Source organism: Indicator indicator, chromosome 9, assembly GCF_027791375.1.
Source record: "Indicator indicator isolate 239-I01 chromosome 9, UM_Iind_1.1, whole genome shotgun sequence".
In the NCBI taxonomy this organism is placed as follows: Eukaryota; Metazoa; Chordata; class Aves; order Piciformes; family Indicatoridae; genus Indicator; species Indicator indicator.
Window position 1 is genome coordinate 9113536 of NC_072018.1, and position 17636 is coordinate 9131171.

The window sequence follows — 17636 nt, forward strand, 5'->3', positions numbered from 1 at the left end:
AAGCAAAGGTTGTTGGGATGTACAGAAACAAACCACAGCAGAAGATGCTGTTCTATAATCTGCAAGTCCATATGCTTAACTCAGTTAAGCAGAAGACACTGCCAATTCTTGTCCTCGGGCTCTGTGGTCCACCTCAACTTCACAGGATTTTTTGTTATAACCTCAATTTTGCCCAACTATCATTGTGTTTCCTGTAAATTGAAATTATCTTTCTCCACCTCACAAGCAAAACTTTCCTAAGATTCACAGTGTGTCATATGGTAAGATTGTTACAGCCCTGTCAAATTTATAACTGAAATCAGGGCAGAAGAATCTTAGGGGACACACAGCATAATCAAAGTGTCTGTGACATTACCTTTAGAAGATTAAAGGAAATGAGAGCTACATTATTACATGTAGATATTATGCTGAAATAATTCTATGATTGTGGGTTAGTTTCTTTACCGAAGAGCATGATTGGTCATTTTTCTTCCCACAAACAAATGAAAAACACCCAAGAAAGGTTCAAACCAGCAGTGCCCTAAACTGTGAGAAATTAGAACCAGAATTTTAGGTCTTCAGGGATTTCTTGGATTGCCTATGAACAATGATGTAAAAGTAAAAAGGAAAACAACGCAACCTGGATTTCTCTCCATATCCAAACCCATTTTGCTCATGAACATCTAATATTATGAGAAGCTTTTTAAAATTCATCTGTGGCACAACAGTTTTGGACAGCCTTCATTCACAAGTTAGAACAGCTGGAGAAATGTTCCAAATTTGAGGGCATCCCTGCATGTAATAGAGGTGATCTAGATAAGATTTTAGAAGGGAAAGAGGTGCTACTTCCCTCAGCTATCTGAAATTGGAATAGCATAGGAGATAAAACAAGCTGTTAGTATAGGCATATGAAGTAAATAAACACTTTTCCTTTTTTATCTGCAGGCACCAAATTGTGGTCTTTCAGGAATAATGAACGTAGCTACTTCCCTAAAAACAGTTTATATCCCTGGTTCCCACCTACTTCTATAGCCTGTAATGCTCCTGAATAGACACAGACCAAGGCACCTGGGGAACTCTGTGGCCCAAAGCAGAAGTGCCTACTCAGTCCTTCAGAAGGCAAATGTTATTGTGAGGGTACATGATGTGAAATTAAGGGAAATATGCCAGGCAATACAAATACAATGTTATGACTAAAACATCAATAAACATTCTCTATTTTCCCCCACCTCTTTTGAACTCTAACTCTTAAGACTTGCAGAAACAGGCTACACAAAGATAATTCTTAAGACTATGTGTTAGAAGTGGAGGCAGTATCTCACATACACATCAGTGTCTATAGTACAAACTGCTGCTTGATAGTGTTTTTAAGAAAAAGATCAGTGGGTTGAACTTCCAGCATCTCAAAAAACTTTAACTATATCCCTACCCCTTCCATAAAGTGAGAACAATCTATAATAAAAAGGAAATAAGAGGAAAACCAGCTGCCTAAGATCTATACACTGATCTATCATCTGAATACATAGAGACAAGATCTGGCTCAGAAAGTTCTTGAATAAAATTGCTGGATGAAGGACAATGTGAGTGGAGACACAGTTTTTCTCTCTTCAGCGATAGCCATGAGCCAATCCTCAAGGAAAAGCACAACAGAAGGACAAAGCGATCTTTTAGTCTAAACCCAGCATGGCTGTTTAAGAATATGTTCATGTTCCTAAACTAGGCAAAAGTTCTACAGAAGCCTTCTCAAGTAAAAGGCAAAAACCTAAGAAAATTAAAGAAGCCTTACTCAAAATCATGCAAGCAGACAGATAAATCCCTCTATTCTTGTGACTACCCTGTATCTCAATCTATGGCACAAGGATTATCCCACGAGAGTGAAGTAGAGAATTAGCATATAGCACTGCAAACTATGGAAACCTGGTCAGCAGCTGACATGAAGTGTAAGAACATGTCATAACTTTGGGCCTGTGCAGATCTTTGCAAAAAGCAGGACGGAATTCCCCTCCTGTATCATTGCATAATGAAAGCCAGGTGCATCCCTATTATTTTTGTCAGCTGACTGGCTATAGCCAGAGGCAATATACCAGAATTCCTAAGACCAGTTTGATCCAGTACTTCACTTCCTGTCTTCCAGTTAAAGCAAGTGTTTTAAGATCCCATTTTTCTCCACTTATCAAGTCCAAAGACAAGTCCTCCCTCCTGCTCTTCACTGGCTGCTATACTAGCCAGTTAGCACCTAGATTGCTGTAAGAAATGAAGCATCCTGTTCTGGCAGTTCATGTCATGGGGCAAGCAACAGGAGTAAAGGGTAGAGGTTAAAAAAAACACCACCACCAAAGGACTGAGTGTTTGACATAGCTATTTGTCAAGCTGAGGATGATGGCTCTTTAATGGTATTTCATGCAGGCATTGCCCAGTGAAGCTTGCTGAAGCCTGCTGTGATACAAAAGCAGCACAAGCAAACGTAAGTCTTTATTTCCTGTTCCTGGCTATCTGACTTAGATCAAAGATGAGCCGCTTGTCACTGGCCTGGTTAAGCAGCCAAGCAGGCACTAAGGTACTCAGAGTATGGCTCTCCTAATAAGGTATTTTGTACTAGGAATAAAAAAAAATAATTTACTTCTCTCCTTACAGAATAAAGTTAAGTCCTGTTTTCCTGTCCACTATCTCCAGCCTCACACACTCCCCTGATCAGTAATTACCAATCATCTATGCTTTAAGAAACCTGTTGCTATTTGAAGTATGTTTTTTAATCTCGAAGGCCTCTTATTTGCACTGTCAGGCCTTTGGATGGTTAAAGCTTTTGTGGTTATTGGTCCTGAGGAAGGTTCTAATGCAGAAGTTGTTCCAAGTCACAGCTTCCAGATTAATGATAAACTCCGAAGTTGTTCAAGCCATTCTGCTGGAAATGTTCCTGCTTGACACAGAACAATGCTACCATGCTGCCTCTCAAAACAGGGTGGAGGGAAAGGAAATGCTAATACAGAAAGGCTGGTCTTGTGGATAAGGCACAAGGCTATGATTCAGGAGACTGGAATTTAATTCTTGGCAAGTCAGCCTCTCTTAAGCAAGTTGTTTAATTCTCTGAGCCTTAATTTCCCCAATAGAAACCAGAAAAGACACTTCCTACTCACATACTTCCACGTTACTCACTCAAGATGCAGCTGCTTCAGGAGATAAACCACTCACATGAAAGCACCCAGCACAATAAAATGAGAGGTCCTTTAATACTTTAGATGGTGGTAGTATCAGAATGTGGCAGTCTCCCCTCTTTCTTTACCTTCAGGCAACTCACTCTTATGGTGCTGCAAGCACTCCTTTGGCCATATGGGAGCTTGCTTAGAAGTAAACTGGGGGAAGCAAAAGGATTGGTTTCCTGCTGGCTCAGGTTTTGCTGAGCCAGTTCCATGTACAATCACAGGAACAGCTATGCCAGCAGCAAGGAATGTAGTGGCACCAAGGCTAGAACAAGTTTCTGGAAGACAGATTTGGGCAGAGGTGCCAGCTTCCTGATAGAGTGCTAGCTTCATGGAACTGTAGCATAACATTGTCTTTTTTAGCTTGAGAAACTGATAAATCTCTCTGGAATTTCCAATTTACAGTCCTTCCTTCCCAGAGTTAGTTTTCAGGGCAGAAGTTCTCAGGCACCTTCTGTCCCAGCCCTTTCAAGTGGTTCCTATTCCTTTCTTCTCTTCCCAGTGCTACAAACAGAGTTTAGGAGTTACTGCATCATTTTATTAAAGAAAAATCTTTCATGTTTTTTGGCAGGCAAAGAAAAAGAAATTGAGGAGTGTTTTCTTTTTCCACTGTGCTCCACAAAAGCCTCATATTACAGTAAAGCCAATCTAGTGACCTCTGAAATGGACAAACTGCAAACTTATGCCACAATCAAGATTAATCTGATGCAGTAGTGCTGTAGTGAGAGGACTTAAGGAAGAGATTGGGCTATAAGCATAAGGTGCTAAATCAGCAGAAACCAACCTTTTTCTGCTGATTTTCAAAATCACAGAATCATCCAGGTTGGAAAAGACCTCAGAGATCATCAAGTCCAACCTATAAATCTCTACAAGCTAGATCGCTATTACTTATACAAAGGGAAGGAACAGAAATGTTCTAGTTGCCACAAAACAAACACACAAAAACAACACCCCCTCCAAAAAAAGAAAAGAAAAACCAAAAAAAACACCAGAGCCAGGATGGAGAAGGAAGGATTAAAATCATCCCTTTGGCAACAGCAAGTTATTAGAGTACTTCAGTTGTAACATGAAAAATACATACTTAAGAAAAAAAAAAAAAGAAAAACAAAACCCACAACAACCAGGCAACATATGCTCTTATTAATTCTTCTGCTCCCCAAACCCCCAGCACATACCATGCAGCCATTATGCATTGGATCCACCAGCAGAGGATAACAACCACTCATGCAGGTTTTTATTACGAGGCTTCCATTTTTCCTCAGGGCTTGCAAGGAGTTCAGGCTGCTTAACATCACCTTGAGTTTCAAGAGTCTCAGAAGACCATATCTACAGCCGATAATAAAGAAATGAAAAGGCAGTATTGTTTCAGAACAGCTCTATCAGATATAACTCTTTTTAATTTGAAGACTTACACTTTCTTTTTAAATCTCTACCCCAGTGACTCAGGTAGTTCTGACTAGTACAGTTAAAGGATTACACCCAGGAATCACAGAAAGTGACACCACTGAACATAAATACAGAACACCTACTGGGACCAGTTTAGGCATAAAGTCCTCCTACATATGCAAAGCATATCTATGATTTGTTAACTGGCCAGCTACTCATCTTATCTGGACCTGCATTAGTCCTTTGTATAAACTGCCTGGGGCTGTGTGTCACAGTGCCACCTCACTGTGCTAAGTCTTACTGTCAAGAATTACAAGACACAATCAGCACCCCTGCCTTACCTCACTTTGATAGTTATCTCCATGATGCAGTTCAAACTGTGTGGCATATACATCCAATTTACTAGTAAGCTGCAACAAAAGTATTTAGATTTACTAAAGAGATCAACATTCTAGTAAGGCTACAATTATGAATCTGAGCTTTCTTAATTACAAGGTTGAAACTGCTTACTTTCTCTTACAGAACAGAGATGGGTTTTGCTTATTTCATAGCCTTGGTCATTTGGCAGTTGCTGCATGACTTGTGAATTTTGCTTTTAGAGCGCTTGTGGGAAATTCAACATCCTTTTTGTAATCCCTGTTACATAACAATACATTTGATAAATACTCCTTAATTGGCATGCCAATTCCACGCTATAAACCTTAATATTGCTGAAAATAAATAAAATCCAAAACATCCTCCAGGTTTTCAGTCTGAAATATTGTGCTTTAGGTACAGACAACATGTCGATCACCATGAGGCTCAAAACATTTTCAGGTGCCTGGACAAAATACTTTCCTCTAAGTGAAGAATATATGTATCAATCTTATTTTTATTTTTCATTAAAAGAAACAGTAAGGTGGAAGAATAATAATTCTTTGAGACATTTGGTGCACAATATGCATTGAGAAAAAAGAACTGAAGAGATTCTTTGCCCCATGCAGCAGGAAAAAGATCCAGACACAGTCTGTTGAAAAAAAAAAAAAAAAAAACAACAAAAAACAGGCAAGAAGGGAGAATTGCCACCACAAGGTTATTCTGGCAAATAAATTCAGGAACTAAAGGAAGGAAAAGGTCTAACCCCAGAAAGAGTTGACAGAAATGAGCCAGGGGCAAGGATTGATTAGAACCAGGCCTAGAGTTAGCTAGAAGGGCAATGTCATACGTAAGTTGACTATAAAGACAAAAAAGAACTGCTTAATGAAAAGGTTCCTTAACATGCGGACATAGAAAAGATAAATTATACATAATAAAGCAACCTGTATCCTAGCTCCATTTCTGATTAGTCTCCAGGGAGACCCTGGAGTGCAAGCCAAGTCAGCAGTGTTGAAAATCAATCTGATGAATCATCTGTTTCACAAAGGCTGATGCTCGCTCAAGTTTTCCATTGCACCAGCCCCATCATTTAGAAGATAAGCTCCAATATCAGAAGTGTAGGAACTAAGAAGGGGTCAGATTTGGAACAAAGGGACTGATTATTGCTGCACTGGCCTTACTCCTGGCTGTCACAACAGCTTGCCCTTTAGGGCCTTGATGCCTCTCCCCCAGTGATTATGAGCAATAAGGTTGGGTTTGCGGTGTCTCAAAATGCCCTCTCGTGGTCACTGCAACAATTTCCTCAAAGGGCACGTGAGGTGTTGCCTTCCCAGTAAATCTCACAGCATCTGCTTCTACCTGTTTGCCATACTTGTGTGGTTTCATGCTTCTTCCGGTGCAAGAGGGTAAAGATTTTCATGCATAAAGCAGATAGCATGAGCTCTCTTAAGCTCTTATGTCCAAGAAAAGCAGCCAAGGATAGTTGTGCTTTCTCCAGGAGTTTCCCTCATAAAGAAACCTGCACAAATAACGATCTGCATAACAGAAAATTAACTGAGACCAAAAGTTCCTACAAAGCATTTCTGTAAATATATGTACTCATTCACTTTAAAAAGAAATCAAAGCAGCCAAATCTTTAGATCTACTTAAAGAAGTTTGTTACTTAAAAAAAAAACAAAAACAAAAACAGCTGTTTCAGTTTGTTACCTTCTCTTACCCTGTAAAATCAAAACACAATGAGTGAATCAATTCAGATTTAATAAGAATTCAAAGTTGTTAAGATACTAGAGACTCATAGTTCAATAAAAGTGAGCCACCAACCCTGTTCCAAATAGCATGGATGCTGCATATTCCAGTAAGAACTGAATTTTGTAGCTGGCTAATTCTGGTATACTCAAACATGGCAACAGCAGAGAGACTTCCATAAACTCTAACTACGTACTATGCGTACTTAATATTCATTATGGTCCACACTCGCCTATAAACAGTCTGAAGACAGAAATTGGAACTAAGACCTGATTCACTTCTGGATACTTTTACTGCTGCAAGTCTTCAAATGAAGACCCAGGAGGAAGGCTTTGCTGCAAGAAGAGTATTAATTCCAGCTTTCTTTACAGACAGTTATCAGCTTGATGACAGGTGTTGGGTTTTTTTTAATTGCTGGTGCTACCCTATTTCACCACCTTCACCTGTCCTATTACTGTATTTTTAGACTACTAGTGCTTTAGGGCAATTTTGGGGGGTTTATCGTCCTGCCTTCCCAGCAAAAGAGGGTGGTCTAAGACTACAGCACCTTGGCTGCATGGCAACCTCATGGCCAGACTGATCTCTTACATGATGAAGCAACTACGCGTGATAATAACTACATGTGGTTATAGAGCCTCTCTAATTCATAACAACTCTTTACTTCATCACATCCTTTGCTCTACAGGACAGGAATTGTTCTACTGTTTCACAGCGATTCATGCAGTGGTACACAGATTTATTTTTGGTGTCTCTGAGCTGTTAATGCTACTACTACTCCCCTCTCTGTTCAACAGTAGGCACCTCTCAGGGTACAAAAAGCCTATCAATAAGAAGTAAACCTGAAAGAATTACAATGTTTCTTCAACATTGTAACAGTCATTTTGTGACTGTTTTTTAAAAATTATAATTTATAATCATTTTATATATCTTAGTTACACATAGTACTGTGTTTTTGCCTCCTGAATATGCATCTTTAAGCTTCAGTGTCAACAGAAAAAAATGGTACTATGCAGTTGTAGCACTTTTGCTTTTGCAAACATTCCTGTGATCTACATCACATGCACACACAAAAAAAACATCTGTGGCAGGTGACCCAGTTACTACAGAACTTGGTCAGTTCAGGACTTCACACTTGCAACACAGTTAAAACCTCATTTACAAAACAGCACTTGCTGTAACTGGTCAAGCTGAAAACATGTCACCTGATGTTTCCAATTGTAATGTAGACAGAACCTTTTATTCACGTAGCCCAGGACTAGCATATACTTCTGTTCTGATGCCAGAGGACACTAGAAATGCAGAAAGCAAAAACAACAGAAATTAGACCACCTGGATAATTTACTCAATTACTGTCTCATCATTACTATCCCTGCTTCGAAGAATATTTACTAGTGCCCCTAGAAGAAGAACAGAAAAATAAAATTAAATATATAGCTGAATAGAACCACAGAATAAATTATAATTAGCATAGCAATTAGTTTCTCCCAGACTATATGTATTATGAACAACCCATATTTGTGTGGTCAACAACCCTGCCTCATAAACATCTCTGTAATTAATTTGAAATAACAAAAACCAGGGGTAAATAAACGTAGTGTTGTTTTTGCTCCGTTTAACAGTGTTTGGCTCCTTACCTGTATACAGACAGTTGATTCACCACAACTGATGAAGCAGAAGTCTCAATCCAGGAAAGAAGAGGACTAAAGAATGCTGGGGATGAACATTCTCAAATGATAAAAACCCCAAACAGAATATTGTTTATTAAAATATAAACAGAAAATTAGCTCCTGCTTAACAACTGAACTTAATTTTATCCTTCCCCTTAGAGTGACTACGGCCGTTATTATCAGTCCTGCCCAGTTCTCTCCCCTCTGTAATATCCTCCCCTTAATACGGAATCTAATCTGCAATTCTTTCAAGTTTTGCCAAAAAAAATCTGCCTGTCTTCCAGCCCAGAGTTTTCTAATGCAGTGTGCATAGCAGTGCCTTGCAAACAGGAGTTTGGTACCTTCATAAATTCCTGTTCTGGCTCTGTAACACGGAAAGGAGCCATAATTCTATTGTGCCCATTACAAGTGTCTCCATCTTTGCACATAACATTGAATCATAGAATGCTAGGGGTTGGAAGGGACCTCCAGAGATTGAGTCCAACCCCTTTGCAAAGCAGGGCCACTTAGGGCAGGTTACACAGGAGCCAGACAGGTTTTGAAGATCTCTAGAGAAGGAGACTCCACAACCTCTCTGGGCAGGCTGTTCCAGTGCTCCATCACCCTCACAGTAAAAAAAAAAAAAAAAAAATCTTTCTCATGTTGAGATGGAATTTCCTGTGATTGACTTCACATCCAATGCCCCTCGTCCTATCACTGGGTATCACTGAAAAGAGACTGACTCCATCCTCCTGACAGCCAGCCTTGAGATATTTGTAGACATTCATAAGTTCCCCTCTCAGCCTTGCCTTTTCCAGACTCAGCAGCCCCAGGTCTTTCAGTCTTTCCTTGTAAGAGAGATGCTCCAGGTCCTTAATCATCCTTAGCGCATTCTGTTGAACTCTCTTCAGTAGTTCCCTGTCTCTTGAACTGGGGAGCCTAGAACTGTACACAATATCCCAGATGTGGCCTAACTAGGGTTGAGTAGAGAGGGAGATGCTCAAGCAGCAAAGACTGATCAACAGCTTTATTCAAGAAATCTAGGAAGATTCACACTCCTGAAGCCAGAGAGAAGGGGTACATCACCTTCCCTCAACTGAGGTCCTCTTTCACTTTTGAGGGGCTTTAAGCAACTCATTAAGCAATAGCCCTTAGGCCCTGGAGGCTCATTGTTCAGTGCAGTGAAGAAGCACAATCTTTGATTACAGGAGTAAGTTCATCTTATTGAATGGCCCAAATTTTAATATTCATAGCAATGAACTGTCACAAACCTAATCAGGCATCTTTCTTTTGGCAAAGCTTCCACTTGGGTTGACTAGAATTTTGGCTGGGTGATATTAAACACTCAGCCCTGCAAACACAACATTCATTTAAGTATCGTAAGGGAGATGGCTCCCAGCAACTTGCTGTAAACTGTCATTCATTCAGAGATACCAGTTCACATATGTAATATTCATAATTCAATTGATTTGACTCAATACCTACAACTCTTCACTAAATAAAACAATTTGGCTTCTACTGAAGGCAAGAGTAGTTTCTAGCAGTGGATCTAAATGGGGATAAGTTTGGGACTAAAATATGGTAAAACACAGCTGTGAGTTGGAAGCAAACCCATGTCGTATGCTGCTTTGTCCTGCAGTCTGTAACACATCTTAGGGATTCAAGTTTCACCAAGCAACAGAACCCCTCCAGTTCATGCAGTTCAACAGTATTTTGTGATACCCAAGGCCTTTATGGCTTTAACACATGATCTTAAGCATGGAGCCTCCTATGCTAAAGAGGTATCATGGGACATTGAATTTTTCCTAACAGCTAGAATGACACTTCTGCAAGGATTTACTCCATTGATTAAGAGTTCACCTACATTAATCTTTCACGCAAAGTCCAGTTAGATGCTGCAACAACTGTTCGGCAGCAGAAAAAGGCATCTCTAGCAGACTCTCTAGAGACCAAGAGCCTCAATGAAGACTACATTTTTGACATTTAGAACTCTAGTATTTTGCCTTTTTCCTTTTTAAGAACTCACACTTATTATCCATTCATTTTCTGTAGAAACTAATGCCAACTCCTTAGAAAATGTGTCACTCCTCCCCGCCTACCCCTAATTGCCTCACTCACCCCCACAATTAGTAAGATAGAAGAACTTTCCTTCAGCATTTACCAGGGTGTTAACTGGGATCTAACAGTTCTATGGCATTACACATTGTGCTAAAGTTCTCATCAAGACTTTTTTTTTTTTCTTATGGAGAACCAAAAAAATAAGCAAGAAGCAAATCTGTGATTAATTTTTTCTTCTAGAGGTAATCAAGACCTGAAAATTGTTTAATTTGCAAACTTATTTTTAAAAAAAACAACAAAACAACAGGAAAGAGTAGTGGGCTATCACTTATGCAGTGGCTTAAAAATAAGCAGTTGGCATCATTTGTAGTCCAGAGACAATTATAACAGTCTTTAGCTGTAGTCCAGAGACAATTATAACAGTCTTTAGCTGGATGCAGAGACAGTTACAACAGAATTTAGCTGGATTCAGTAACATTTATGCACTGTGGGCTCCTATTGCACGCATGAACACAATGACACCAAAGGGTCAAACACCACAGTCCAGGAATTTGGTTTCTGGTAATAGGAACAAAATTTCCATCTGACTCTTCATAAATTGTTAAACTCTAGGGCTTAGATTTATCATCTGTAAAGCAAACATTTAAAAATATTGCAAAGAATTCTTAAGCATTAAAAAAGTATTTGATGTGGTGTCAGAGAAAGTCTTGAAAAAATGCCCCAGATCCTAATAAGAAACTTTTGGTGGACACCCTGGTTCATTTTCTATCCAACAATTTCAGGTAAGAAGTCATATTAAACACTGGTGTTAGTGTCATCCATTATTTAAATACAAAACCAACCCATGGGTCTTAACCAAAGCTCTCCTTAAGTAGCTGAAAACAAAAGCAATCTAAGCTAAAGGAACAGTAGCCAAGAAGAAACCCAAGTTCACATACAAGCAGAAGCTGATGAAATAATGAAATCTTGCTCAAGAGTCACTAAGAAGCTGTGGTTAGTTTCTATGCTGAAGCCTTAAGTTTTTCTAAGTAGTCACTTTGCTTTTATTTGACCTTCACATAAGGACAAACAAAAGTGCAGCAGAGTTTCCCCACTGACATCACAGCCACTAAAATCAGGGATGACCTTTAAGGCTGAACACACACAGCTTTTGAGTCTGAACATAAAAACCTCTATTTGAGCTCCCTAGTTGGGCTTCCAGCTATTCCATCTCAGATGAAAGGTGAACTGAAAACAACTTTAAATAAGCACAGTCTGAAGAAAATTGAGATAATTACCTTTAGTGAGTTTTCCTCACTTGAAGTCACAACATGTTAATAAAGGAAGAGAAAAATTAACACTGTTGATTACTTATTTCTGTAACAGGAAGATAATTTAGTAAGCAGGTTTACAATCTTACAGGCCCAACATTTACCCTGAGTTCCAGTAAACATCTCTGTACTTGTACAACTTAGCACCTGGTGTAACTCAGTGATTTAATAGGTGTTGTTTATGATTTGGCAGATTGGATATTTTTTTTTTGTAACTGTGTTGAGTAAAACCTATACTCTGCTGCTTTATAGACTCTACCAAGAGCTGTTATCCTACAGAGCAGAAAAGGTACAGTATGGGTAAAGACCTGCAAATAAGCACTCAAAATGAGCTGGGAAAACTAACATACACTACACCAGCTAGACAAAACCAGAGTGAATGTAGTGACCAGCTACAAGTCTTGCAAGAAATACATGGGCTCAATTCAGAAGCAGGACTAACTTTCCAGTTCCTGATGGATTAACGCCTGCAGAAAACATATAACTTAAAATAGCTACTTCTTCTGCTCAGTTATTAGAAATCTGTTGTATTGCTCACAGTGACAAGTTTATGCCTTTTTGCTCAAGTAGTAAAAGTTGTACTTAAAAAAATGCAAATTTAGTACCAAAGGAATGCAGGGAAAAACAATCTAATAAAAATTACATCAAAGATACCAAAGCAATTCTGAAAGCCTATGGCCAAGTAAGTGATTCTAACGTCAAGTGACTCACAAAGATTTTGCTTCGCTTTTTGCGTGGATGCACTCTAATATAGGGTTTATGAGACCCTTCTGCTCTTGCCAAGTGACCAGACAAGAAAAATGGAGCAGAATTAAAACTGCATGGACAAAAAAATCTGGCATTTTCTAGCTTTAGCTAAAGCTGTAGGAAGTCAGTGCTGTATTTTATTTTTGTCATATTACTTCGCAGGCTATGGTTAGTCAACACTTCCTATTTTAAGGCCACAGTTGTAGTTACTCCAAATTCGCCAAAATATTTTTTTTTGGAGGATGATTACATATACTACATTGCCATCTGATTTTTAGGAAAAACAAAACACAAATGACTCAATCATTTCTAAGAATAATCATGGGGAAACATACTGCTTTAATAATATTCAAAGAATTCTAAAAATTTTGTTATTAAGAAATTCTTCATATTCAGAAATAGGGATGTGAAATTAAGTACAGCAGCTATGTTGGTATCATGGGATCACACAGAAGCACAGAATGTTAGGGGTTGGAGGAGACCTTGAGAGATTGTCTAGCCCAACCCTCCTGCCAGAGCAGGATCACCTAGAGTAGGTCACACAGGAACGCATCCAGCCAGGTTTTGAATGTCTCCAGAGAAGACGACTCCACCTCCTCTCTGGGCAGTCTGCTCCAGTGTTATGTGACCTTCGCATTGAAAAAGTTTTTCCTTACGTTCACACGGAACATCCTATGCTCCAGCTTGCACCCCTTACCCTAGCCTCAGACATCACTGAGAAGAGCCTGGTTACATCCTCCTAACACTTGCCCTTTACATATTTATAAACATTAATGAGGTCTCTCCTCAGTCTCCTCTTCTCTGAGCTAAAGAGACCCAGCTCCCTGAGCCTTTCCTCATAAGGGAGATGTTCTACTCAGTCATCATTGTGGCTCTACGCTAGACTCTTTCAAGAAGTTCCCTGTCCTTCTAGAACTGAGGGTCCCAGAACTGGACACAATATTCCAGATGCAGCCTCACCAGGGCAGAACAGAAAAGGAACCTCTCTTGCCCTACCAAGCACACCCCTTCTAATACTCCCCAGGATGCCATTGGCCTTCTTGGCCAAAAGGACATATTGTCAGCTCATGGTTGTCTTTCTGTCCACCAGGAGCCCCAGGTCCCTTTCCCCTTCACTGTTCTCCAACAGGTCAGTCCCCAGCCTGTACTGGTACATTGGGTTGTTCTTTCCCAGATGCAACACTCTGCACTTGCCCTTGTTCTATTTAATTAAGTTTCTCCCTGCCCAGCTGTCCAGCCTGTCCAGCTCTCACTGGATGGCAGCACAGTCTTCTGTTATGTCAGCCAGCCCTTCCAGTATTCCTTTGGAAAACACACATATCAGGGGATGTGCTGAATCTCTGAAAAGTTGGAGTTTACACATGCTGGCCACACTTGCTTGGTAGGCAACATCATCAGCTTCTCCACTGCACAATGCAGGGAGTGAGTTGGATGGGTCCCTGCAGCAGGCATCTGATTGCCAAACTGCCACACAATAAAACCGATACCAGGTGAATTATTTCTTTGCTGGTTTCAGGACTCCTGTATGGATGAGGTGACAATCCCAGTATAAAGTGCTACTCTGCTCAAATACAGAGGAAGCCAACATCTGTTAAGATGCCCCCAGAAAAAATACATAAGGTCCAACAGTCTGGAGCCCTGAGCCCTTAGGCCATGCTCAGAGCTTGTGACCTCAGAATCACACAATGGTTTGGAGGGAAAAGGACCTCTAAAGGTCTTCTAGTCCAATCTCTCTGCATTGAGAAGGGACATCTTCAACTAGATCAGTTTGCTCAGAGCCCCATCCAACCTGACCTGGAATGTTTCCAGGGATGGGGCTTCTACCACCTCTCTGGACATGATCTGTCAGTGTTTCACCAGTGCCAATGTAAAACATTTCTTCCTTATATGTAATCTAAATCCGCCCTCTTTTAGTTTAAAACCCTTGTCCCCTGTCCTGTTGCAACAAGCTCTGCTAAAGAGTTGTCCCCATTTTCTTATAGGACCAATGCACTGAAAGACTGTAATAAGGTCTTCCCAGAACTTTCTCTTTCCCAAGCTAAGCAACCCCAACTCTCTCAGCCTGTCCTTATAGCAGAGGCGTTCCATCCCCCCAGTCATGGAAGCAGCAAGGAGTGCTCACCAGCCCACCACTCCCCTTTTTCTCAGCTCTGGGCTGATCAACACACTACTGTACTCTGCATAGTCCAGCCTGGCCCAGCAAGATTGGAGGAAAGGCAGAGCACCAGCAGAGCTTGCCAGGAAGCAGGGGGCTGTGACTGGTCCCCACAACACCTCCAGGCTAGTGGGTCAGGGGTGACAGATAGTATTTCCCATTGCCCGCCCTCCAAGCACTGCAATGGAGCAGTCGCATGCCAGCACCGTCACAGCACACGGAGCTCTCAGCCCCCAGCCCACCCCCACCACGGCCCTACAGCAGGAAACCAGCCCCAGCGTGGGAAGCAGCCTTGGCCAGGCTCCGCGGCATCCTAACAGCTCTCCCTAGTGGGAAAACGGCACACAGCCCCCACGGCTACGCTGCAGGGGGTGGATGGAAGAACAAGGCTGCATTCGACCGGCATGGTCCTGGGTGAGAAGATATCTCTTCTCACAGGAGCAGGTTACTAACTCAGACCAAGGCATCCCTTACAGCCATTTGTTTCCTCAGGCGACAAGGCACAGAGCACCTCCAGACCCTTTCAGCTGCACAGAGGTATGCAAGCACACTACAACCACAGTTTCTCATTTACTGGAGTAATACAGAAAACAGGGCTCTTTATAAGAAGCACAATGAGGTAACTGCAAAAACTCATCTAGGAGTTTTTGCTTGGGTTTTAGGCCAAACAGCTTATGTCATCAAGTATTACATAAAGGCAGCAATAAGTTAAGCCCTTGCTTCTAATTTCAATTTGCCTTTTACTGGTTAAGGCAAAACCCAAATATTCTATTGCTTGCTTAGTTCTTCACAAGCATATCCATTAAAATCATCTCCACTTCTGCTATTGCACATTAAGGGTTTCTTTGCTTGTATCTAATAAGCAAAGCTAAGAGATGTTAATTCCTGCAATGGAATGTCTTGCACAAAGTTACTGACCACAGAATTTCAACACAGAGCTGCTCCCCTTTCTGCAGATGTATCATGCATCCCTCACCCATTTCATCTGGATCTCCAAGCCACACATACAGCCATCAGCAAAGCAAGCAGATAAGAAAAGAGCAAAGTTTGCAGGAAGAAAGCCTCTGCCACTGAGTCTTTATTCATGAGGAACTTGACCTGCTCTAGGAAAAAAAAGGAAAAGATTGAATTGTTGCAGTTAAAAATTGATGTCTAATTTGACTAGTCCCAGGGTAATATCGAACTTCTGTAACATCCAGGGAAACCCCAGAACATTGATGTCACTTAGCATTGGGCCAAGCATTGAGGCAGGTATATTAAGATAAAGTGTATAATCTCACCTATGCTGGATCAAGTCCAAGAAACTATTAATCTAAATTTCTTCCTACACCACTTCTTAAAGCCCTGAGAGTGAGGGAAGGAAAAAAAAAAAAACCAAAACAAAACAAAAGCAATTAGAAGATCACTAAAAAGTGCATTAGAAGAAAAATCAGTCTGTGTAAAGATATATATACTTCAATGTCCATTAGCCAGGTTAGAGACTAGTTGCATAAACACATGTGCTGAAACACTGAAGTGGAAGAATTTGTTTAAAGCATGGTAATATTATAGGGCTCTAGAGTGCTACAAAACATTTTGTGTTTGCTTCACTGTTTTTCTTATTACCTACTTCACTTTTAATTCCTTCAAATCCACAATGTATTTTTATTTACACAGGTGCTGAAGTTGTATAGCTACTGTAACTAGTGCACTGACTTGACAATATTTAAATACCACGGTTTTAACACAGGTCACAAAACCAAGGTAACAACTTCATAAACTCAAGGTGTAGTTCTACTAAAAGCCACTTAAGTAACATGGGTACCGTTTCTTTATTTTAACCTGTGACTAAACCTAAGCCTTCCAGTATAAGTTTTGGGTTTTTTGGAGGGGAGGGGGAAGAATAGGACCTCTCAAACCCACTACGATAAATTTTCTAAGAGATAAACTGCACTTGAAGCAAGGTGGAAACCAGAGGTGATAAGGAAAAAAAAATAAGTATATTGTGATAAGTAGAGTCATGCTTTCTCCACAAGTGTGGAGTACTAGGAGAAGGTAGAATGCAAGAGTATGGAGACCTTCCAATATACATGGCTCTTCTTACTCCTTTATATTCTGTTGGTCTTATCACTAAGGTTTAGGTGGACGCTTAAAGCAATCAGAACTCAGAACTGCTGTTTAAGCCAAGCAATTAATTTTAAAAGGATTCAGGGGTATCTGTTGTGCACACTTGGAGTTCAGCTATCAATGCAGTTCGCAAACTACGCTATTCAGATGGTATTAATTCAAAACCTGGAAATTCTAGAAGCAAGCAAGAAGTACTCCCAGTCTCTTCAGATTTACTCTAGCATGACAGTACCATTTTGTAGAACACTTTTTGTGTGTATAACACTGGCCCCTTGACTTACAATTGATTAGTTGTTTGGTATTTTAAGCAGATCCCATTTGCATTAAAAAAAAAAGTGAAGATTTCTCTTTGGAAGATAGTCTTTTTTGGTACATACAAAAATACTCTGGAAAAAAACATACAATTTCATTTACAAACCCACCAAATTGTAAAGAAATTACAATAGAGAGGTAACAATATTTGTTTCATACAATGGGAATTTGTTCCCACCCCTCAAAAAAAAAAATCTTAATGCACGTAACTGGGTAAGCAGGGTTATCAGTTTATAGACCTGGACTTAAGAATACTACAAATTTTCCTGTAACCATTTAGAACAGCTTTCAGGGTTTCTCTGGAACCACTTTCTGCATGCCTGTTGCTTTCATAGCTGCAGCTTGCATGCGGGTAGTATCATCCCAATAGACCCAGCTGCTGCAATGTTTAAATACATCTTCACCTACATGTTCTGAATTTAGTTTAGTACCCAATGATAACAGCACCAAATCCCTCAGTTTTCATGGTGGATCAGTCTTAAGGACAAAAACCAGATAGCATGGCATCATCTCCATACCTTGGTAGAATCTTCTGCTGCATTTTCTTCAATATTTTAATTATTTACAGGCCTCCATGGGAGGCAGAACTTGTGTGGTACATGGCTGTGATAGGCAGTGGAAAGCTACCAGCTGAGGAGGC